Source organism: Zonotrichia leucophrys, chromosome 2 (assembly GCF_028769735.1).
Source record: "Zonotrichia leucophrys gambelii isolate GWCS_2022_RI chromosome 2, RI_Zleu_2.0, whole genome shotgun sequence".
Lineage (NCBI taxonomy): Eukaryota > Metazoa > Chordata > Aves > Passeriformes > Passerellidae > Zonotrichia > Zonotrichia leucophrys.
In genome coordinates this window covers 42,952,428-42,977,150 of record NC_088171.1, presented here as the reverse complement: position 1 = coordinate 42,977,150, position 24,723 = coordinate 42,952,428, and the positions used below count along the sequence as shown (strand labels likewise).

At 47.2% G+C, this 24,723-nt stretch overlaps 1 long non-coding RNA gene across 1 annotated transcript in view; it reads left to right on the top strand.

Annotated features, from left to right (window-relative positions):
- Window positions 1-12,060: 12,060 nt before the first annotated feature.
- The window catches only part of LOC135443113 (uncharacterized), a 64,121-nt gene continuing 51,458 nt past the window's right edge, over window positions 12,061-24,723 (top strand). The window contains exons 1-2 of the long non-coding RNA XR_010438823.1: window positions 12,061-12,137; window positions 14,017-14,075. This is a non-coding gene — a long non-coding RNA (uncharacterized LOC135443113). The remainder of the gene's footprint in view (window positions 12,138-14,016; window positions 14,076-24,723) is intronic.

Here is a 24,723-nt window from a genome sequence, read left to right as displayed (position 1 = left end):
TACAGGCTGCATTGCTGCTGCACCTGGTGGACACCTCGAGCACACATGGAAACCCACCTATCTGCTGAACAGTCTGAGGATGGGCACATCCCCTTCCCACCAGCCTTCCTCCTTTGCTCTGCTGTGCCTGTAGTCCTTGGCAAGGGGCTGGGGAAGAAGGGAGAGGACTCTGTTTCTTGTTTACCTGTCCTACTCTAATCCATCTGGTATGAACCTGGGGAGTAAAGGACTCTTTTTTTTGGAGGTGGGGATGAAGACTCCTCTTGTCTCTTCTCCATCACCTTGTCTCCCTCAGCCAAAGCAAGTGAAGTGACCAAGACTGCCCTGCAGTGCTGTCCTGCTCCTCCACAGCTCCACAGCACCATGGCCCAACAATGAAAGAGACAACAAACTGCACTGTGTGTGGAAACCAGCTCCACTGTGAAGTCTGTGGTCACAGCAAGCAATTACCTCTTCACAGCCTCTAATTTTGACTCCTGCAAAATCTTCTTTTATGATGCTTGCTCACTAAATATTAATCTTCAAAATGCAATGGCTCATCTCTTAATATGCATGTGACTGGACTCATGCCTGTGTGCTTCCTGTGCATTTCACAATGCAATAAAAAACCTGCTCCCTGCTCTTAATGACTTTGTGATTTATTGACTTGCCCATCTTTCCTCACTTCAGCTCGCCAAGCTTTATTTATTCCTTCTGTACATCAGTGGAGGGAAATAAACAGCACACACCCCACCTTTGCAAGCAAAAAAAATGCCTCATGGTGATGCAACAAAATCATAATTAAGAAAAGTCCTTCCTTGGAGGTATTCACATTCACTGCTTTTTTGGCTGCTTGTATAACCAGGCCTACTAAACACTGAGTAATTATCCCTGCTTGGGATTTCTCCCTAATGCCATTATCTCTAACAACATTGGCAAAGATTTTGCTTCATGTACAGCCTTCACTGATCATGGAATCATAAATACATTCACACAAATTGTCTCCTGCATGCTGGAAGAAATGTCTTGGTGTAAATTGCTGAAATTCAAAAGACTTTCAGCACAAAATTTCTCACAACTTGTTCCCTCATAATCTCTTGTGGTTACCCACAAAGCAAACTATTCCTCTTTTCTTGAAAAGAGCTGTGCTTCCCAACTCTGATCCCAAACCACACTCCCATTTTTTTCCCCAGAGACCCAAAGACCTAAACTGTCTCTGATTTCAGAAGTCCTGCAAAGTCCCTCTAGATTTCTGGGAAATCTTGTTTGTTCAAAGAGATCCTTCCCTGGGCGATGTGAACATGGTGCAATGCTCTCTGCGCTCAGTTTCTCTCTGGCTATTCCTGCACTTCATGTCTGCTGGTTAGTCTTGTGTGCATGAGAAAGGGAATCAATAAAAGCTGTTAATCTACGCCCCTAGCATCCCTTTGCTCTCACAATGTAACAGACACTAAAAAATAAAGGGCCAAGATTAAGGAAGTGCCAGGACAACTGACTGAATGGGACTCTCAGCAAAGAATGCAAAGAATGGGTGAGCCAGGATGAAATAGCTATTTATATATATATAAAAAAAAAAACCCAACCAAACAAAAAAAACCCACAAACAACAAAAAACCAACCAACCAAACAAAAAAACCCCACATCTGTATGCAGCACTGATGAAACTAACCTGGGAATATTGAGTGTATTTCTGACATCCATGTTACCAGAAGTCTTTGGAAAAAGTCAGCAAAGATGTAAAGAAGTGAGCTCCAAACCAACTGGAACACCAGGGAATGATTCTCTGGTGGAAGTCTGGGAGTTCAATCTGTCTAGCTCATCAGAAAGATGACTGAGGAATGATTTGATAGGCAGCAGCTTTTTCCACTCTAAGGGAGGAAAAATATTGGGCATATAGGAGTACTTCTAACCTTGTGGAGGAAAAGGACTGCAAATATCAAAGACTGGATGGCGAGATCAGACCTGTTTAATCGGAAATACGGCACACATTTTTAGCACTAGGGTTGATGGGCAGTGGGAGCAAACTGCCACAGAAAGTTATGGATTTCCTCACCCTTAATTATTTCATTGAATTATTAAAGTCCTTCTGAAATATATGCTGGAGGCAAACATGAACATCCTGTGCTTCATACAGAGATTAAATGTGTTACACTGAGGGGCAGAGGAAGCAAGAAGAAATGAGAGTAGCCTTCTGGCCTTGGACACAACCACCATGACCAACCTTCTTCATGCTCTTAGGGGCCCTGATGCCCCTTCAGAGGAGAAACACAAGTTTTTCTGGGTGGCAGTGGTCAGATCTGGGGGCCTGTTTATTTCTTATACAGGGGGGCTCTGATGACTCTGCTCCTGGACTTCTGTGCCTGAAGACCTTTGGCAGCACTGCACAAGGCAGGAGAATATTGGTTTTGTTTGCATCTTGGTATTTGCAGAAATGTCTCATCAATTAGCCTTCCCTTCTGACATATGTCCAGTCAGCTGTCACTGATTGAATTATTGCCTTCTGGATTTTATTTCCTTTTTTTTTTTCCCTACTAAATAATCCATCTTGCATATCTGGTTCTGTAAAACTAGTATTGTTTCATAGGATTTTGCTGGCATTTTCTTGGTTTCTCTTTAAAACTCTCCTAACCACCAACATGTGTCAAAACTGGTGTCCACAGGCTGCTGCTGGATACACTCAACCAACACTAGCTGGCAGAACCACATTTCCTGCGTGCATTGGCATATTAGCCTATAGAGTTATTCATACCAAAGTGTATTTCTGCTGCTTAGTTGAAATCCTATCATCTTTACCCTTGCAGGGATTTTCTTGGCTGAAGATGCAGTTATTTTTGTCGTTTCCTTGCCAGGGACAACACAAAGGCCTTATTGACTATTCTTGCTGGAGCCAAGGGAAGATACCAAGCAGAGTTTTGCTTACCTGATAGTCTTCAGCTCATAAAAGACTTTAGCTGATACCATTTTCAGCACAGTGGGAGCCAGGACTGCTGAGAGCCTGGGTTAGTCATACCAGTTTTTAATTTTTTATTATAGCACCTACTACAATTCATCCATTGATAAAAATAGTTCTTTGTACACACACTTCCCATCCTGTTATTTCCACCTTTGGGCAGTTAGTGTCCACAACCCTGTGAACTGGGAATCATCTATGGGAAAACAGTTTTCCTCTTTTGAAAGGCTGAGAAACCTGAAGCTGTTCCTCATCATGCAGGGAAGGAGCCTGGGAAAAGGTGTGCCAGGGTGGGGAGCCCAAGGCAGCGGACAATCCACGGATGCTCTCTGGGATAAAACCCCTGAGAAGGCATCTCTCTTGCACAGAAGGAGATGCTTTGCTCATCCTGCAAGCTCACCTGGGGATCCTTGCACTGCCTGGGCAGCTGACATGTGCTGGGGACAACCTCGGCTGCAGAGCTCTGCTGTTTCTCAGATGTTGTCCTGTACAACCTCCTGACCTATGCACACAATGCCCTGGCTGAAGCTGGGTGGCATTTCTGAGCCAGGCAAACTGCTCCAGCCAGGGCATCCACTTCCAACTGAGCTGGTGAGGATGCAGGACATAAGCATTTGCATTGTGTTGGTCCCTCAGCACCTGCACAACGATGGATCCCAAGTCCTCTCCCACTGAAGGCAGGAGGGAAGAGGGAAGTTTAATGTATGGCACTTGGGGCAATATATGCCGAGACACAACAGGTCAGAGGAAGGTCCCCGCAGCTAATGGCAGAAGAGCAATGTAGGGAAGTGCCTCTCCTTTGGACACTCAGCTGCCAGACACCGACAGCTCAGAGGGCATCTGAGGCTCAGCTGCTGCCTTCAGATTTAACAGCCTTTGTGGGGACCTCTTCCCATCAATCTGCTTTGCAATCCATGTCATTTTGGAGGCACCATTAAAAATTTCTGCTGCTGCAAAAGCTACCCCAGACATAACTCTTGCTTTGGAGGCAAACCATTCCACCAAGACTTTAAGCCGTGGTATAAATTACAGCAACCTTTGGTCCTTCCAACGCAGCAGGTGGCAGAGGAAGAGGAAATTGAGACTCGTCTCTGACAACCACCTTCATTCCCTTTGCTGAGCCGCCTCCAGCTTTGGCTGACAGTCAAGCTCTGCAGCACAAAAATTCTGAGACCTTGTACATGTAGCTCACGTGAGCAGCTCTTCCTCCAGAAAAAAAGTCCCTTGTAAGCCAGGGAGCTGGCCCACAAACAGGTTTTCTTTTCATCAGAAAAGGTTGCAGGTTCAGGCTCTAATTTGTTTGATAATTTTTTTATTGTGCTGGCCAACATGCTAAAAAGAGATTTATTCATGAAAAGGACAATGTCAGCATCTATTCCCTGTGCAAACAGATGAGAAAAAAAAATCTGTAAACAGCAAAAGTAAGAGAGAAAGCACAAAGAGCAGCATACTAAATTACCCCTGCCATGTGGGTCACTTTGGAGCATGTTTTTATTTTATTAAGCAGCTCCTGCACAAAGTGTGTTTTTGCTCAACTAAGGCATAGTACATTGAATATTAAAATGATGCTGAGGCTCTTAAGTGCTGGGTGCAGGGGGAGAGAAGATACGCCCCTTTTATTTCTGGAGTTATTGTTTCACAAACATAAGGCGCTGATGACACTGTGTGCACAACACAGATAGGGCATAAAAAATCACTGCAGTGGCTTGATAGGGATGATCTGTAGCTGAAAACCCAGTAATGCAGAGAGCAGGTGAGGCAAGTGTGCTGAAATGTCAGGATGTGGAATGCCAGGAGAACAACCCTTAAAATAGTTGCACCAAAAATAGCCTCCGTGGACAATAGGAGGGGGGTTCGCCTTCATTTATTTCAATTACCAGCTTCTTGACATGCTGTCCCTCGAGCACTCCTGGTCCCAGACAGTGCAGGAGGCACCCCTTTGTCCCACACATGTGCCACTGCTGCAGTTCCTGCAGGGACGGGAGCACCCACCAAAAAGCAAAGTGTGCTGGGGCTGCCATCAGTCACCTTGTGTGGCTGGCAAACACTCCCACTGAAACTACACCTCCCCAGAAGCTTCAGAGCAGCTCTCTGCAAACAGCAGCAAATCCTCTGACAGGGCCCAGAGGAAATAAACTGAATGGTGCCTTGTGAGCTGGCAGGGTCTGCACGAGAGCAGGGGACAAGCAGTGATGGTGCAGCTCTGGGAGGGAAGCAGACTCCTACCCTCCATCATGCTATCCAGTAACCTGAAAAAATCCCCTCTTCCCAATATATCTTCCCTGCAAAGCTGGGCCAGCCATCAGGAAGTGCAGGCGGTGCCCACACAGTCATCATTTCTCTGGGCAAGGACTTAGATGGTTCTGGAGGAAAGGCTAAATCAGCACACAACTTCAGGGTGACTCCAGAGATGCTGAACAGTACCAGTGTCACCTTAGCAAGGCTTAAAGGGAAGCACCTTTGGTTTCTTCAGGTAAGAAAGTTGAAAAACCAGGTGTGTAGCCAAGGACCAAGTCACCACGTGTCTGAGCACAAGTTATGCTGTGGACTAGTTATGCCAGACTTAGCTCTCAGTAAGAGGCAGGACCCAAGGCAAGGAGGGGAAACCTCCAAGGAGAGCAAAAACATAGGAGATACTCACATTTTGGCATGCAGTGAAGTGCAGCTATGTCAGCAAAACTTGTTTTCCAATACATGCAATGAACATAGGTGGGAATTCAGTGCTGGATTTGCAGCCAGCAGCTTACAATTCAGTGTGATGACTCAGGACTTTCAGTTGCTCTGCAAGCAAAGGCTGCTCTGAACTTACTCAGACAGAATTTCCATTTTCCATGACAAGAGGCTATGTCTCACTCTCCTAGCTCTTTTCCTGATAAAGCTGATATTGCTAACTCATAGCATTTCAGAGATTTTGCATGCAGTCATCACAGCCCTGAAGTGCTGTAACCATTATTTGTTGGCTTTATAGTCACCGTTTCTGTTCTTAAAAGTGATGTTGTCACACTTTTTCTGAAACCTATTATCTGATGCTGTATCTGCCAGGTCTCCCTGGGATCAGAGGGTGACACAGACATTCATTCCATCATTCCTCTCCCTCGGGATGAGATGTTAGAGGCAACTCCTACTCCTGATTTTGGTTTTGTAACAGGGTCATGGTGTATCTCTGTGTTCTCCCTGCACAGCATCACCCTGTGCAAGTCCAAAGGGTCCAACTTTTCCTTGAAGTAGAGGGCTCCCAACACCTTCAGAGCTTTGCCTGCCTCCAGGTGACAGCAAAGATGGGAGTGAGATTTATTCCTAGGTCAGGGGTAATTAGGTACCATGGGGTTTGAAATAAATGAAGCATAAACAATTCAGGTGTTGGTACGTATGACATGGAAGTAAATCTGAGTGAAGCTTTGACTGTTTCTAGAGTTGAGTGAACACAGACATTGAAGTGCTTGGGAAGGTACAGGAAGGAGGCAGATTGTAGCCTTTGGAAGCATAAATCATGGACTGTATCTATTTTCTCCAGTCATTAGGAAAAAAAGAATGAATGACAGAAAAAGAGAAAGGAGAGTAGGTCAACAGAGAAGGGTTAAAGGTTAATTTCCTGATTGCTGGAATATGAAAGGTAATGGCCCCAGATGCCTGTGAATTTCCTATTTCCTTTCAAAAGAGGCATCATCATTTAATGCACTCTTTTATTGCCCCTTTCACATCAGTTTCCTCGTATTCCAAGGCAGTCTTTTCTTCTGCTATCAAGCATTGCATTTCACATACTGCGGACCTTGAGGGTTTTGACATGCTAGGTAAGGGCAGTAAATCTCCCAGAAACATAACCTGCTCCTGCAGAAGGTAAGGGGAGCTCTGCCACTGGTGGCTGTGGCAATGTGGAAGGTCCCCTTCTGATGACTAATGGCATTAGTCACATTTTTACTGGAACCCCTTGCTTATGAACAATTCCAAAGCATTTGTTCAGAGAGCTCAATTTAAATGCAAACATTGCAGCTTGTGTTCCGTTTTATGACATCATGAGCTCCTGAACTCCGGTTTATGTCACCTGTAGTCTGCAGGCTGCCCACTGCTCTCATCTTAAGTGGGGGATTTGCATTTTGGAGGGCAGGTGGCATACAAAGGACTTTCTTACAAACAGTGTATGGGAAAGCACAAGAAGCACTCTATCTGTTAAACCAAAGTTTTACAAGATTGAAAGGTTACAAGGTGCAGGTGGCAACTGTGACCCCCTCCTGCCCCACCAGTCATTTTCTACTGTTATATAAATTTGGCAGCCCCATTGAAAATGATGAGCATTGACCCCCCAGATTCAGTCAATTCAACTCAGACATCCTTCAGTAATAAATTAATTTTTTTAGGCCTCCTGCCATGGCCCAGCTCCATCATTCCCTGATAGAGGACTAAGGACATGACAAGGGATGTTCCCTGGGCCACTCTGCAGCTTTGTGGAGTGTGTGGAAATCTCCCCCAGCATTCCTTAGGTGCTGTCCCATAGAAGGCTGCCAGACCCACATGTGCTGCAGAAGGGTCCAAAACAAGGTCCTTTCTGGAGTAGAGGGAAGGAAACAGAGAAGGAAGCTGTCTCTTCCCCAAGCCCCATGGGAAACTGGCAAGCCTCTGAAGGTCTGAGCTGCAGTCTGCTGCTTTTAGCACTCCCACTACTGCAAGTGTGGCCCCATGTGGGTACTAGATGGGCAGATCACTTTTGCTGGGCCTTGGTCTCTCAGCTGAGTTCAGGGCCCCATTTTATGTGTGATTATTTTGTAGTCACTGGTGTCTAGGTCCTAAACATGGCAGAGCAAGGCAATGTTATCTCTCTGTTGCAGGGAAAAGGGCTGGTAGGACAGCAAGGCAATGGTACCCACAGGTCAGGGCAAGAATAAAACCAGATCTACAAAGTGTGCCCCCCAACACAACCACAAGCTCAGCCTTTGTCTTTTCAAGGCTTTTCAAGACAAGCTCTGCAGCTCAGAGAGAAGAGCCCACATGACTGTAATGGGTAAATGGGGTTTGCCAGCCTCTGATAGAGGTAATACAGCACCTACCCTGTTCTGATGTACTGCAAATGAATCAGGGTTCACCTGCTGCTTTTTGGAGAGGAATTGAAGTGTCTGGGTAATCAGAAGGCAGCTCTGAACATTTTGTGAGGGTTGCCTGATGGCTGAACTGCCACATCTGCCTGTCCCTAAAAGGATGCTAAATGATGACATGCAGATCCAGTGCATGCAACTTACTTTTGTACCCTCCAACTATGCCAAAACAGCATATTCACTCCACCAGAGAGCTGGGATCTATGTAAACAGGCCACTAAATGGAGTTATGTGGTATCGGCATTTCTCAGAGCATCAGACATGGATATTGCCATTTTTTGAGACGTGGGATGTAAGATGAATAGATTTCATACCATGACTTCCAAGCCTCCATACTAGCACTTCTGATCAACTGCCCTATTCACTGTAGTTATGGAAGTTATTTATGTTAAATAGATTAAAGGCTGAGCAACTTAGATTTTCTCTGAGTGATTTGTTGTTTCAGCTTCTTTTATGTTAACATCTGTTTGCATTAGTCCGGAAATACCATTCTTGCCTTCCCTTGAGAAAAAAATTTGCTTGTGGACTCAAGTTTATCTCCTTCTTGTTAGAGTAGCAATGTCTACTGGGGTTGGGCAAACAGGCTGGTTCCTGGTGGCCATTACTCAACAAAGCACTTAATTCTTTACACACCTAGTGAGGAACAGTCTATGGCAGAAGCAGTGAGAGGGGCTCCATCTTCTCCCTAAAAATAATTTTAACAGGTTTTCAGCCCAACTCTTTTCCCACTTAAGTCACCAGCCTAATTCCTAGAAATGTACCTTAAAAGCAATTTTAAACATTGTAAATTGCAAGACTCAAATGGAATCAACTCCTTCTGCTATTTGCAGCTTTGCTATTCATTGGCATTAGAGGCAGACTCTTTGGAAACACTTCATAGCACTGTTTAAGGACTTTCAATTTTCTGTTTTGTGTAATGTAACCTAATGTATTCAAAAGTGACTCTGAAAGTATTCTTCTACCGTAAGTATAATGGGATGATTACATTACTACGGAAATTTGGGAAATTTATACAAATATGATGACAAATTCTCTGTTTGACTCAGGCTGCTTGTGCGTGTTTTCCCCCTCTCTCTCTGCCTGCCCCGCCTCTTGATCTGTGCTAGGGATGGATTCGTAGATTGGTTCTTATTTTGGAACAATTACCAAAGCTTCTGTGGTCCCTCTTGTAAGGGTCTCTTAGGCGAGGAGGGAGAAGCTACAGGTGTCTCATACTCCAGCAGGGACACAGCCCTTGCTCTTCAGTGCCTTTGCCGGGCTCTGCAGCCCCATGTCCCCACCATGGGCAAATGTTTCATTCCACTGGCTGTGCAGCCTGGCTGGGAACATCTGAGCCTGGGATGAGGCAAAGATGTGACAAAGGGGTGTTTCAGGTGAAGGTGAGCCAGGGGCTTAACCTGAGTACTGCTAGGAGCGGAACAAAGCAGAGTTTTATATTATATTTCTTTTGTAACCTGCTCCTCCCGAGCTTTGCTGCTTCTTAGTAGTGCTAAGGGTTTAGAGCATCTGTGCACCAGAAAGCTTTCCTAAATCAATAGTCTCCTGCAGCTACATAAATAGCTAACTGGAGCAAAGATGTTTATTTTTGAAGTGGGAGATGTTGCTCCTGCGACAATGTTTTATTATAATGATTTTGATCCTCAACCTGCAATCTTTACACCAAGACAAGACTCCCCTTGATTTCAGTGCAAGCTTTGTCTGACTAAGGATTTCAGAATTAGCTCTTTGCTTTTATTTTTATTGAAAAACAAGCCTGCACTTGACAAGGAAAAAACAGTAAGTGGATCATGTCAGAGAGACAAGTTCCTATGAGAAATTTCTAGCAGGAAAAACACAGCTTTTTGATTACATGGCAGGAAGCTGCAAGGTTAAAGCTTCAAGAGTTTTCTGGGAGAAAAAGATGCTAATGCACTAATGTGAAGGGTACCTATTCCATCAGGGAAAAAAGTGCAACCCAGCACACACCTCTGCTTCCTCTCTGTCAGAGACTGCACAAATGAGTAAAGGTGGTAGCAATGAAATTAATAAAATATAAACATTGGGAAAATATTTCCACAAAAATTTAAAACATCCATGGAAATACATCCATTTTGATCTAAGGATTTGAGCTGAAGAATACACATCAGTCTAGACGTATTTCATGCCACCAAAAGGGCCCTGATCCCAAGGAGGATTTAATCCTGCACAGGAGTGGCAGCTCTGCACCAGACCACTTCCCTCCAGGAGAACCACCTAAAAACGTGCCATTTGCAGGGAGGAGTCACATGGCAATCAAAGCCTGCAAAGATGGGGAGCACATAAAGCTCTACAGCTAACAGTGATTGCAGAGACATGGAAATGGCAGCAGAGGGGCTGGGGTGTGCCTGCCCAGGGCGGGGGGCTGCCCACCAGCTCTGCAATACTGGGATGGAACAGGTAAATGCACAGCTGGGGCTTCATTCAGGACTTGTACCCTGCCCCCCTGCATCAGTGAACCCCTAAAAAAACCTAGGACAAGGTGTCAGCAGGGCAGGGGCATCTACTGCCTGGTCTGGCAAACAGGAGCAAACAGAGTGTTTGGATGGGTTTGGTGACTGGGGATTTTTGGAGGGGGAGTGCAGTTTGGGAGCCATGGGGTTTTGTCCTGCTTTACATACAAAATTTCCCCTGGAAGCAGAGGGCTGTGAACGTGTCGCTCAGCCCGCAGCTGCTTGCTGAGCCCTGGTATGTGCTTCAGTGCCCGCTGATGCAGCTGGGTGCTCCCAGAAGTTCGTCCCAGCTCTCGTTTGTCTGAAAGTCTCGTTTGACACAAAATCGGGACGCAGGCACAGACACAGCAAGGTGAAATGTGCGGGTGTGTTCTCCAGAGGGGTGGGGGCGGTGAGATGCCACACTGGGGAGCAGCAGCCCCGTTGCCCAGAAGAGGGGTCAGGAGCCTGAATTCAGTAACTCGGTGTTCCCAGGCACCGGATTTCAGAGGTGGGGAGCAGTGCCAGCCGAGCCTGCTGCTTCTCCAGCTCTCGGCGTGGGCAGCAGGCAGGAGACAAGGACCCTGGCAGGGCGGGTGTTCCCCCGCAGAAGGCTGCACCAAACACTCATCTTCAGAAGCGCAGGTTCACCAGCACCGCGCTGTAAAAGCGAGCTGTCAGCTCACCCTTACCGCAAGCTGACAGCCCCTTTCAATGAGAACGTGCCGCCCTCTCGATCCTGCTTTTTCAACAGAAAACCCCGGGGTCAGGGTGTTTAATGAAACTCATCCCACCACAGGCGTGGAGCGCAGGCACTGTCCCCAGGCCAGCAGAGCGCGGTGCGGGGACACAGGCGGCTCCTCCCGCCGTGCCCCCCCGCACAGCCCGCTGCCCACTTCGGAGCGGCCTGGCCACGCTGCCTCCCGTTCCCCCGCTCGCCGGAGCCGCGGCTGCCTTCGCCACCGGGGAGGGAGCTCACTGCGGCGGCGCTGCCAGCGATCGGTACCGACCCCGGGGGAGCCAGGACAGGGCAGGGCCCGCGGGAGCGGCACCTCCGACGGTGCGGGCTGGGGCCGGCCGATCCCGCACGGGGTTCCCGGCCGGCCGGGATGGGCGGGCGTGGGGAAGGGGTGCCGGGGACCCGGCGCTCCAGAACGGAGCCGCTCCCGATCCGCCCCCGCTTCCTTCCCGCGGCATTCCGGAGCCCCGCACGTCCCGCCCGCGGCACGGCACGGCACGGCACGGCACGGCATGGCGCGGCGCGGCGCGGCACGGCACGGCCCGGCCCGGCACGGCGCAGCACGGCACGGCACGGCACGGCACGGCGGGCACGGCGCGGGACGGCATGGCGCGGAACGGCGCGGTGCTCCCGCCGCCGCCCCCCGGCCGCCGCCCGGCGGGTCCCGCCCGGCTCCGCAGTGTCGGGGGCTGCCCCGTCACCTGATCGTCGCCGTCGCCGCGCGCGCGCGCTCACCGCACCGCCCCCCCGCACCGAGCGTCCCCCCCCTCCCCGCGAACGGGGGCGGGGGTGCCTGGTATATACGGCCCCGCCGCCCCCGCCCCTGCCTGCCTCCTGCAGTACGGGAGGCTGCGAGCCGCCGCCGCCGCCGCCGTGCCGCGCCGGGCCGGGCCCCGGCAGGTGGGCGAGCCGTGCCGAGCCGGGGCTGCTGCGGGGTGAGTGCGCGGGCGGCGGGCGCGGGGCTCCGGCCCCCCCATCCCATCCCATCCCATCCCATCCCATCCCATCCCATCCCATCCCATCCCATCCCATCCCCTCCCCTCCCCGTGGGGGGCGGGGGAGCGGCGCCGCTGCCGCCGCCGTGGGAAGGTGCCGGGGGCGGCGGCCGCGGGGGCTCGCCCGGGGTGTACCTGTTGCGGGCTCGGGGGGCCGGGGGCGTGGGCGGCGGTGCGGATTTCCTGGGGGGCGGCGGTGCGGCCCCGCGGATCCCCGGCGGTCCGGCCGGCCGAGATGCGGAGCGGAGCGCTCGTCCCGCCTGCCCCGGGGTCGCGGTGCTGGTGCGGGCGATGCTCGGCCGGGGCCGGGCACCTGCACTACGGCAGCCCGGGGGCGCAGTCCGGACTCGCCCCGGGCTCTTCCCGGAAAGTTTTTAGAACTCCGTAAGATGGGAAGTGGCATTAGCAAAACCCCGATACCGGGGCCGGGCTGCGCCGCCCGGTGAGGATGCTCGCCTTGGCGAGCTGCCCTTCCCGCACCGCCTCGGCCAGCTGCGGTGCGGGGCGGTGCGAGGCCATGCGGAGCCTGCTGCGGGCGCGGCGCAGCCGGGGCTGCACGCCTAGGGCTTGCAGGACACGCGTCCCTGAGAGCAGCTGCGGGGAAAGGGCACTGCTGTGCCTCGGTTGTCGGGGTGTGTGTTTCTGATCTCAGTTGGGTTTTGGGTTTTGTCGGGTTTTTTTTAGTTAAAATTCCTCCAAACTTAGGGAGCATCACATTCTAGCCACTATGTACCCCATAAGGAGCAAGCAAAAGCACAATTAATTACTTTAAGGGTTTCGTTGGGAAATACAGTGCATGAAAAAGCCCTCTTCTGATTGCTGGTGTGTCGGGAGGAGCAGCCGCTTTCCAGGAGCGCGCTTTTGCCAGGCAGATTTTGGGATGCAGGCACAGGGCTGGCATGCGCAGGAAGGTTCCAGAATAGCGGTGCCGCCTGTTCCCCGGGCAAGGGAGCATCCCAGAGCGCCCACCTCTCCCTAGGGACTGCGCGAGGGGAATGAGCAATGAGCCTTCCGCACCGACACAGCGCGTCTCGCTGTCACCCGGGAGGGGGGATGATGCCAAGGTGCAGCCTGAGCGCTGGAGTTCGGGATGAGGAGGGCTCGGCTGCCCTCGTGCAGTCGTGGCTTGGTGGCCAGGCTGGAGCTCGGTGCGGTCATTAGCAGGGAGCCACCGGGAAACGCCTTTGCTGTGCTGCTTCTCCTGGAAGAAGTCTAAAATGGTCATAGTGGGTGATGCTCCCCTGTAGCAATAATGGCTTTTAGCAAGCCCTCTCCCTCTGCAGTAGGGCACTAGCTCTCCTGGCAGCATGTGCTGCAGGATGGGTTCTTTTTGCTTTTTAACAAACTAGACCAATTACACAAAATCAGCTGAGAGGGGTGACCTACTTGGAGGGAGAAGAGGGAAAAAAGTGTTTGAGAAGGAGACCTTGATTTTAAATGTCACCTTGTGTGTCCTACCGCTTGTCCTAACCAAGCAGGGTCGTTACCTCTGAAGGTGTGAACTGCTTGGCTCTAGGGCTTGCTTCCCCCCATCCCACCCCACCCCATCCCTGGCCCCCTTTCTGCTTCAGCAGGAAAGAAATAGTTACTCGTGAAGGAACATTTCAGGTGTTTCTTAAACATTCTTACATTACAGCTGTAGCATCAAGAGGTTAAAATACCTAGAACGTTTCTCCTTACCCTGTCTCTCACACACCACGTTTTAAATTAGAACATCATAAGGAAAATCGTAGGTGGCTCTGGGGAAGAAGGGGATATTTTACGGCTGAAAGTCACAAAGCCATCAAATAACATCTTCACAAATACCTGGGTCTTGCAGGTCTTCAACATGGCTGGCACTGACACAGCTGCCTTCCTGCATGCGGCTCCGTGCAATGTGTAAGTACAAGAGATCTTTCCATGAATTTTGTGTTTGTGTGTGTATTTTAGTCGATTAATGGTCTCTTCCCCCCGCTTTAAATAGGTGGGTTGATTGCGACAAACGGGGAGCATAGCATATTGCAGATGTTTTTGGTTCTGGGGCATCATGGGTAATTTCTGAAAGGCTCTGCTTTTCATACCAAAAAAAAAAGTAACTAGGAAAGAATTTACCTGTGTTTCCAGTGCTTGCATTATCAGCACCTATCCCCTGTTAAACAATGAGATGTATTTCAAATAATTTGTGACAATGTTATGGCCTTGCTTGAACCATTAAAACGTTGGAAGGTAGGTACCCCAAGGATTCCATTTATACCACTCAACAGTCAAGGAACAGATGAAAACTGAAAAGCAAAAGTAAGGTATGGCAACGAATTCAACTTATTTAACATGAGAATAGTCTTTTTAATGTAAAAAGAATGAAAACTGTTTTACCAGCATGAAACATTGACATATTAAATGCGTGTTCAGAAGGGAAGAGTTGGCCGCATTTCACCACAGGTTAAGTCATTGTGGGTTCATAGGACTCTGTCAAATACACCCTGAGGAATATTAGTTCAAGAAGTAAAGTTTCTTCACAATATGCCTGCATTTTACCTTGAAAAGAAGGTAAAAAAATTCACATTTCTGAAAATTCTTGCTGCTGCATTTAGGCATGATGGCTGCCTGGCTATGTGAGAGCGGTTTTTAAAAGATGCTGTGGAGAGGAAAAATAATGGGTGCTCATAAAGATCAGTTTTAAAAATAGGAGGAAAGGAGGAACTGGGCCTTCTCATGAAAACTGTGTCCTACCTGACTATATCCCCTGTAATCCATCAAGCTAGGAGATGCTCTGTTTTGACTTGTATTAGCATAATATTGTTTTTGGCCATTGTTAGAGAGGCTTGCATTTTAAAATATAGATGAGGGGTTTAGTTAAATTGAGAGTACATAAACCTGGGAAAATGTTCTATTACTTTAAATTGTTTTAAAAACAGAAATTGTTTTCTGTACTCTAGCAGTGTCTTCAATATTCTCTCACAGTGTGTTCTTGGTATTTCATGATAAGGTATGGCTGCCTCAAACCACATAAATAGGGCTAAGTAAATGTGACATTCTTTCATGATAAACTTGCCATTTACTGTTCTCATGAATGGTTAAATTCATGGGTTTATTGAAAATCTCATAATTTCACAAGCATTAAGTTTTTAACATTCTTTTCACATACTGTGCATTTGCGTGGTGTCAATATGTATGCATGGTGCAAGGAGAGAAAAGAGTGTTATTTACTTCATCTTATTGCACCCATTGCATTTGATATGTCATATGCAGATAGAGTGAGGTTGATGCAGGATGTGTGCATGGAAAAATCCCCGTTCTTGAAATATATTTAGAATAAGAAATTGACCAATATAGGCTTGCCTGGTTTTGGGGAGGAGTGGGTGCTTTGAAGAAGGGTTGGGTTTTTTCCTTCCGGTAATTAATTTTTAAAGAAGTGGTTTCCTAGTTTAAGAAACCAGCAAGGGAGGGAGAGATGCAAGACGTTATTACAAGAAAAGGTCAGTACTATCCTGTTCCTTCATTGTTTCATTCATGGTTTGGGTTTTTTTTGGTTTTTTTTTCCTCCTCGTGTCTGACCTGCCAAAAGATTATTTAGGAGGGGAGGGAAAGAACAGAGTGTGTTTATAAGGTAGACACATGTATCGGAGGGAATGCTTAATTAGGAAATTGTGATACAGCCCTAGAGCCTAATGGAGTGAGAAGATGACAATTCTCAGCCAGCTGGGTGGGGCACAATGCAGTGCTAACTGTAAGCCTTTTGTCTAATAAAAATGCCTGAAACAAAGTGGTTGACTGGCAGTCAGCATCCCACTTGACCTTTTTAAAACCAGGAAAACAAAGTTAATGAATGTATCTTTTAGTCGCCGCCCTGTATATCGGGATTTTTGTGCATTACTGGAGAGCCACGACTCTGGCGGCTTTGGTTCTTATCGCAGCACGGCTATTCAGAGTTTGAAAGATGATTTGTGAAATTGTGCCTGTTGAAATTACTGAAGCCTCGAGCGAAAGAAAGCCCTGTATACAGCTGCTAAACTACTTTGCCTGACTGGTTTTGAGGTTTCTTTTCTTGTCAGTGCAACGAACTAACTTCACCAGAGTTTCACAGGGCTGCTGGAAAATACAAATCTTCCTGTTCCTAAGCTGTGCTTTAAGTCTCCTGTATTACTGAATAGTTGGAATTGCTAGATAATTACAGCAAACCCAGTGCATTATGTAAGTTAAATGTAGACATTGTTTAAAACTTTATTTTAATGAGATAAGGCATTCCTAAATGCTCTTGCTAGAAAAATTATTTTGAGCTTTTTTTTTTTAAATGCTGAAAATGCTGCTTGACTATTAAAGAATTTGTAGCATTTCGTAAGCAGGATACTGACAAGACGCTGTTGTTTTTTAATGCTCTAGAATGTAAAATCAAGTCTAATAGTCCCAGATATGTGTAAGCAGTTATTTATGTGTTGCTAAATTTGAAACAGTATAAATTGCATAGCTTGTGCAAGACCCTGGTAAGCCTGCATCAATTGAAAATGGTGTAGAAGAGTCTGTTCTGATGCAGATCATCAGCGTGAGGGGAATTTTATATGGTTGCGAGATACCTTGGAAACAGAACTAATATTTGTGCTGGTTTGTTAGTACATTAAATGCTTAATTACTTCCTTTGAACACGATTGAGGAGGTTGATTTACAAATTAATACTTGTTTTTAATGCTAGGTGACAGTATCGCCACTGAAAAGCAGAATTCTCTGTGGTTTACACTTTCTGTAGAGACAAACAATTTAATTTGCATGTATCAAAAAGAAAATGGTGGCTTCTTCATCTCTCGGTGAAGACTGAATAGAAAACTGATGTGGTGGTGTCTTAACACCGGGGCACTGTTTCGCAGAGAATAATGTATGCGCTGAACTGTCATCATAAAATTAGACAAACTTTTTAATGAGCAGTGAACGTTTTAAGATGCAGTTCCTTTCTGCTGCACTTAATGTCTGAACGTTATAACGGGTGTCTGCGTTAATAGAACACACTCAGGCTCATGTATTGTGTTAGAGATAAAACAGGGAATAGGCTGGAGAGGAGAAATGTAAGTGCTATCCAGGAACTGATTTTTCTTAGGCTTGCTGTAGAATATTCAATAAGATGAAAAAGTATAAATGGTAAATGGTACATATTTATCATCTGAGCATTATTGATCTAGATGAAAAGAAAACAAGTAAAAATCAGCATTTTAAACAGAACTTAAAAATGAATCTCTAAGACTTTGAAACCTGTAATCAATGTAAATTGGAGGGGAGGAGAAGGAAAGGATTGGGGGAACAGTTGCAGGCATTGAGCACATGTTCCACTTCTTCAGCTTTGTCAAGGAAATAGGTGTCGTGATGAAGAAGATAAAGCAACCACCTAAATTTACTGGGTTTCAAATCAACTAGTAGCACTTGTGAATTTTGCGGGGTATTGCTGCAAATCAGCGTGTTGTGTCTGTGCTTTGTTGGAGCAGCAGACCTATTTGCAAAGCTGTTTGTCACACTGTCGTTTTTATTATAATAAGGCTTATATGGAAATACTCCTGCAATGCATCTAAAGAAAAGACGAATGGCAGCATTTATGGGAGGTGGCAGATTGTACCATGGTGCCTGCCTGGGGAGGAGGGGGTTGGTGGCATTTGTCCCAGCCCCCTTACTAAAGAGGGATTGACATCACTTTGTTTAATTATGAGGCACGTTGTGCTGGACTAATGTAAAGATTAACACAATGGGGCCCTTAACCTGGTTAAGGAGTCGGGGTCCTGCCCCAAGGTAAATAATGAATACGAGTTTGTTTGCCCAGTGCGTCCTACTGGGTGCAAAAATGGCCGGGAGTCTGCTCCTTTTTCTTTTTAACTGTTTGTCTAGCATATAAATCAATTAAAATCAGGAGTGTTTTGGAAGAAGGTTGGCCTTTCTAAACAAACCAAGAGACTTGGATTTTGTTGTTTTATTTCCACTGAAGGGTCTGATCCCATTTTAATACTTTTGAACTTTAAAAGCAAACCCATCAGTTTCAAGATAAAGAAAAATAAATGGTGACCGCTTTAGCTGATATAAAGCCACAGCTGCCCTTGTGGACTCATGCTGTTCATCCTCTGTACTGATTGTGGTCTTCTGTAATGCAGCAATATGCTGTTAATTCTTGCAAACTTGGAATTTAATTTTCCTTGACGCATCAAAGAGACATATCTGAACAGGGAGGTAGAGATGAGGAAAAAATGTGGATTTTCTCTTTGCAAAAGGCTGCTTTCCCTGCTGAATAGATTTAATTTCTCTGTCTTACTTACGTGAAGGATGTAAGTCCTGAAGGAACATGCAGGCTTTATGTGCAGGGAGTTGCAAAGCTGGACTCAAGTTCCTTGGCATTCTGATGGGTCACACTTCCCCCTGTGGACCTCACCTGGGATAGATAGCTTTGGCTGTGTTTTTGGTTCTGCTGAAAACCTATGTTTGTCTCGGAGGCTGACAGATACGAAATCATTAATTTTAAGGATTTACTAAAGTGTGAGCCTAAATTAGACTGCTTCTGAAAACAGATCTAGCCTAGATTTAGACTACAACTGGGGGGAAAAAAAGATTGCAAATTATTATTTTGGTTAACTATCAAGGCAAGGATGCCGCAGACAGTTTTGGAGCACACTGCAGGAAAATGGCTGCCTTCGTTTTTCTTGGCACAGCAGTGAGCTCTGCCCCAAGTCATCGCTGCTGGCTCGTGGTCCCACCAGCTCAGCTGAGGTGCACCTTGCACTCCTGGCATCCTCTGTTAGCACAGACTCCGTGCACTCGCTCCCGTTGCTGGCAGGCTGTGGACTTTCATCCTTGACTCATCAAGACCTCTTAAAGCAAATATTATTAGCAAGGCAGGGACCAGAAGCACTGCTGGGGGAATGGTGCCACTGACTGCAGTTGAGCTGAGGCGTGCCCTGCTGGTGGCCACATCGTGGCTGTGCATCCCCTTCCCCTGGCACAGCGTCCTCCCAGAGAGGAGGGTCTGCAAAAGGCACAGGAAAGAGTCTCTCACCACCTGCTTTCCAACTCAGGGTTAGCCAGCTTACCACAGCAGGGTAGTCTAGCCTAATGAAAGAAAAATCTGGCCCTCGGTGACTGATGCCACACGTGTCACAGGTGATCATCAGCCTTGCTGTGCCAGAACAGGTACCAGTGCTTTGGCACTAGCTCTGCTTGCAAGTCACCATTAAGGGCTTGCAGGTCCATTGGAAATGCTTTTGGCGTGCTGTGGTACATGTGGTATTGTCGAAGACACTGGTGGCTGTACCTTTACATCTCTGCTCTTGGCTGATGAGCAGGTCCAAGGGAGCCAAGGAAAGACCAGACAGAACACTGGATAAAACCCCACACTCCTGGCAGGTTGTGCCCTGCTTTCCCCCCATCCCAGTCTGGTATGTTACCAGTTCTGGGAGCTATTGAGGATGGGCACAGCCTGAGGAGCTTGGAGCTGGTACTGGCAGGGAAAAGCTTGCTCCCAAAAGGGAGGATGGTGTTACAGCTGATTTCAGAAGTAAAACCCCTTCAGGTCTTCCAGTGGGATTCCAGCTAGGCTGTAAAAGTATTTTCTTTTCCTTCAATGCTTCTTCTTTAAAAGTCAAAGGCATTGCCTGGTGTCTAATTCTTAGGATTGAAGGCTGGGTTTGCAGGGACTTAAGATGGCTCAATCTGTCACAGATGCCGAACCTGATCTTGGACACACAGATAAGCTCCCCTCTAGCATTGCTTTTTCAGCTTGGGTGAGGTGGCAGAAATGATGTTTATCGACGTGTTCCAAGCATGCTGTGAGGTCTAATATTTGTAAAGATGTTTGTGGTTCTTTGGGAAGAAGGGCAGCCTGCTTCTGGCTGGCACTCCTGCTTCTAACCCACTTGAGTTAGGAGTGAGGTGGGAAGCATGGTTTGAATCTCCACTCCTCCGACTCACCAGGGGCTCCTTTAGCAAACAGGGACAGATTTCCTGGATAAAGGGTTTGATCCCCAGAGTGCTTGAATGCATTGTCCAGCTGGCTGTCAATATCCGAGCTGCTGCAGTGGGGAGTGTACAGGGTTGCATGCAGTCTTCTTTTGGATAATAGAAGATGCTTTTTCCCTTGTTTTGTGTTTAAAGTGAAAACAAAGTCTGCTGGCAGGAGAAGACTCAGAAGCACAGTGTGCTCTGTAGCCTGCAAAGGGGGCTTTGACAGTGCTGGGAGCTGAGCAGCCACAGCAGGATGGGATTTGCTGCTGTGAGTGATGTGCTCTCTTCCCTCTGCGGTGTTCTCAGTGGGAAGGCTCCACATCTGCCTGTGACTTTCGCCCCTGGACAGCAGCACTTGCTGGATTATGGAGGCTGTCATTTATCATCACTGTCTCCGACTGTAAAAGACAGTCCAGCGCTCCTGACAAAGTGATGGGAGGATTGGGTATGGTCGAGAAACAGCTTGCAGGCTTTTTTAACTAAAAGTGATTTCAGAGGAGGTAAAGGAGGTTGGGAGAGAGGCAAAGACTGCCAAAGACCTACAGTAACAACTTTTCAACCTTGCACAGAGGGTTGAACTCTGCGTGAAGAATGGAAAGTGGAAAAAAATAAGTGTGCCTGGCCACAAATGGAGATAGGGATTATTTAAGAAAATAAAGACCGGAAGGACTTGTATTCAGAAAGGTCAGAAGGATTAGGATTCTTTCCAGGGAAAGCTGGTGGGAGGTGAGTTCTCTGTGAGGGAAGATGCAGCATATATCAGAAAAGGGAACTGGTGGATGACCCAGGTCATCCTTCAGGAGACTCATCAGGAGTTGTGGGTGCACCAGGTACAGGGAACCTGAGCGCATCTTCTTGCTGTCCATGTGCCAGGAGGCTGGTGTCCATCTGGGCAACAAATAGGCTGTTTGAGGGCTGCAGAGGTTGAATGGTAATGGGATTATCAGCACACTTGTAATCCAAAAACCAACAAGTCCTGGTACTTGCTAGTTCACTTCTACTGCCATTAAAATCTGCGGGTTTTCTTTTGGTCTCAGCAGATACAGCTGCTATGCCAAAATGTAGATAAATTGCCCAGGTTCACCATGAACATCTCTAAGAAAGGTGCTGAGTATTCACATACCTGTTTATATTGAGAGCTGTTGTGCTCTGTAGTGCTTTTTTTATTTTAGGGCTTGTTATCTATCCATGCAGTGTCAGTACTCTGGAGACCTCCTGATTTTCCTTCAGACATGTTTTCAGCGACATAGCAATGACTGTGTAAAACCCATTTGCCTAAGTCCCAAGCAGGGTTGATCAGTTTAAAAGATAATCCAACAGTGTTAGGAAAACAAGTTGAAGGTTCCACGAAAATTCAGCAGACACTTCCATGCGAGTGCAATTGGGCACCTAGCAGGGTGCTGTGCAGATGACTGCACCAGGAAAGTCCTGCTGCTGTCTGGTGGCTGTACTGCCCCAGAGACACAGGCAGGACCTCTGGTCACTGCCACCAGGTGGGGGAGAGAAGCTGCTGATTTTGTGCCATGTGTGTCCACTGCGTGTCAAATCCTGGTGAGGCTGGAGGGAACTCACAGTGTAGCAACTCCCAGTGGAGCAAGCCTGTGGAGCTGGGCTGAGAGTTCCTCCTCCCATACTCCCACACTGTGATGCCTTCACCAGCAAGGTGCCTTAAAAGCCACTAATCTCCTCTCTTGTGAATAGTGTGGGGTTTTTTGTGGCAACTGCCAGATCCTGCCCAGTCCTATCAGTGTCACATACTCTGCTGCCTGCCTGTTTCTGTGGCCATCCCAGTCTTGGTGCCCTCCCTTCATGGCTCATCCCGTTCCTCCCTGGCTGCCGCTGTGCCCGCAGCAGGTCTGGGTGCTGTCACAGGCTGGCATCCCCGTGCAGCGGCGATGCAAATAACAGATGGTGCCAGAAGCTCCTGTCTTCAGTGCGTCCCAGCAGAGGCACAGATGCAAGTTCAGGCTTCTCCTTAGGAGCAGGGATTTCTGGAAACACCTACCCCATTAGCAGCAATGGTGGCAGTAGCAGTAGAAAGCTTTAGTAGGTACCTCCACCCACACTTTATTTCAAAATAGTAACGAGAACATTCAGCAGTTGGCAGTCTAATATGTCCAGGGATATACAGATTGTGGTTTTTTTTTTTTTAAAGCTGTCTTTGCTGGTTATTCAACAGTCATGTGATCAAAAGTTAAAAGGGTTTTATTTTTCTGCATCTCGAAGGTTCAAGTGGCAACAGTTTCTTTGATTCTGCGTCAAAGGGTTTTCTGTTTGACGCAGAATTCAGCCACAGCCCAGGAGCACCACGGCTTCCCTTCAGTGGTGTGTGGCTGGTGGGTGATAACATATCAAATACCAAGGAACAGCTGAACAAAAGCTCTATTTTAAACAAACAAAAAAAGCCCTGCACCAAACCTCACAGAGGTCATAGCATTGCTCATTTAGCTGTTTTGGACAACTGGGCTAGGATTGGGAAGCGCATTGGATGCATGTGCTGTGTCAGGGAAACAGAAAGAAGTAAGTAATCCCTCTCTACTCCTGCTTGCAAAGATAATCCAGGCTAAATCATATCATTCCTTAACTGCACCTGCCCTGAAACTTGGTGAAAGCCACCATTCCTGCTGCTTTTATTAGGTCAGAAGGTGTTACTTTGATGTCTCAGGAGATGTAGAGGGACGGGGCTGCATTGTTGACTCTAAAGATGCTTAGGACCTACCTGCTCATATGGAGCCACCAAAACCACAGCCAAGTTGTTGCTTCACCTCATGGTTGGTGGGGACAATGTTAGAAGCTGTGGTGTTTGATTGCCTCCAGACTTTTTGGAAGAGATAATTGAGGTGATGCAGGAGATTTTTTCAGACAGGCAGGAAAAGTCTTTGCGGGTACCAGTTTTTGCATTGCCTGCTTCTCACTTTGTATTGCTTGGTCATTTTGTAAATAGATCCAGTCAGGAATATGCCTGTTTATACAAATCTGCAAAAAACATGATAGGTTTTTGTGTATTGTGTAGCCAGCCTACAAGGGATTGTGTTCTTGCATCTGATTCTGGAGACACCAGTGTATGTGATTTGCAGTTCTAATGGGGATGTAGGCAAAAAATGAAAGGCAGAAGGGTCTTTGTGTGGAGCAGCGGACCAACCAGACCAGGAGGAGCTCAACCTTGCAAACTGCCAGCTGTTGGAGGATTTGGAGAGGTGTGATAGGGAGCACATGATTTGGCAAAAAAACTATTAGGCGTTAATGCCACCCTCGACCTCACAGGCAGGTTCCTGGGGCTGGTGGGTAGGGGGGCCAGGCAAGAGGTTTCAAGGGATTTCCTTCTTGTTGTACCGTTAGGTTTTGAGGTTTTTTGGTTGGTTGGTTGTGGGTTTTTTAATTTTTCTGCCCTCAAATGCTCTGGAGGCTATGCCCTGTCTCTCCTGTGACTGGGTAAGCAGGGTGAGGCTCTTCATCTGCCAGCACCATTCCAAGCAGGGCAAGGGGAGCCAGGTTGTGGGATACTGAGGCATCCCAGCTCAGCGACTCCCCACACTGTAGAAAATGCAGCAGCACCCGCAATCCTCCTTGGTCCCTTAAAAGTAAACCCACCGGGGATTCAAAAAATGGTGAAACCCAGGGTAGTAATTCTAGAAAATGGCTATTATTTTATTATTGGGAAGAAATTGTCTCTATGTGTGGGAAGGAAAAAGGAAAATGTGAGAAAGAGTGTGTTCTGTAAGGACGCAGGGTGTGGCTCAAGCATCAGTAACAAATGCTGGGAGAAAAAATGCTCTTTGTTCTGCAGTCAGGTGGGTTGACAACTATTCTCACCCATCCCTGGCATGCATAACACCCAATGCAATTAAAAGATCGAGGAAGGCTTGACGTGCTGAAACTGCTGCAAGTGCAGCAAGCAGAGGGATTCAGCCTGGAATCTGCTTCTTTTTTTGCCTTCCGAACAGTTAAGTTCCGAAGGTTGTCGCTATCAAAATCAGTGTGGTTGTTTCATACTGCTGCATTGTTTCAATGCCCACGTTTTGTGTGTTTAATGCTTCTAATGGTAAGTTAAAGCTCTCTAGCAATAAAATTTGTACTGGTCTACATGTGACTAGAATTGGACCAAAGTGTGCATTAAAGTGTATTAAAAACGTGTACATCCATATATGCGTGCAGTACAGCAAATTGACTTGTAATGACAGTCTTGCTAATTGGAAAATAATTTCAAAGCTATTCCTTTTAAACTACCCTTGTTTGTCTCGAAGGTTTAACACTTTTTATTTTCCATTTATTTAACTAAAAAGAAAAATTACATTCACAGTTGCATTTAGATTGCTACAGGCTGAAACAGTACCTTGAGCTTCAAAAACACCCTACTATTCGGGTTTTTTATGCTTTGTTCATTCTGCTGTGGGTTGGTTTGATTCAGTAACTAAAATGCTGCTGTCTTTTCTCCCCCTAAGCATCGGAACTAAAACTTGGTCTCATTGCAGCTGCTGGCAAGAAGTGAAAATCTTGTGCAAGTGAAATACTGTATGAACTTGTTCATAGACAGGCAAGTGGGACTGACTGTGTAAAGCAATGAAAAGAAGATGTGACCAATAGA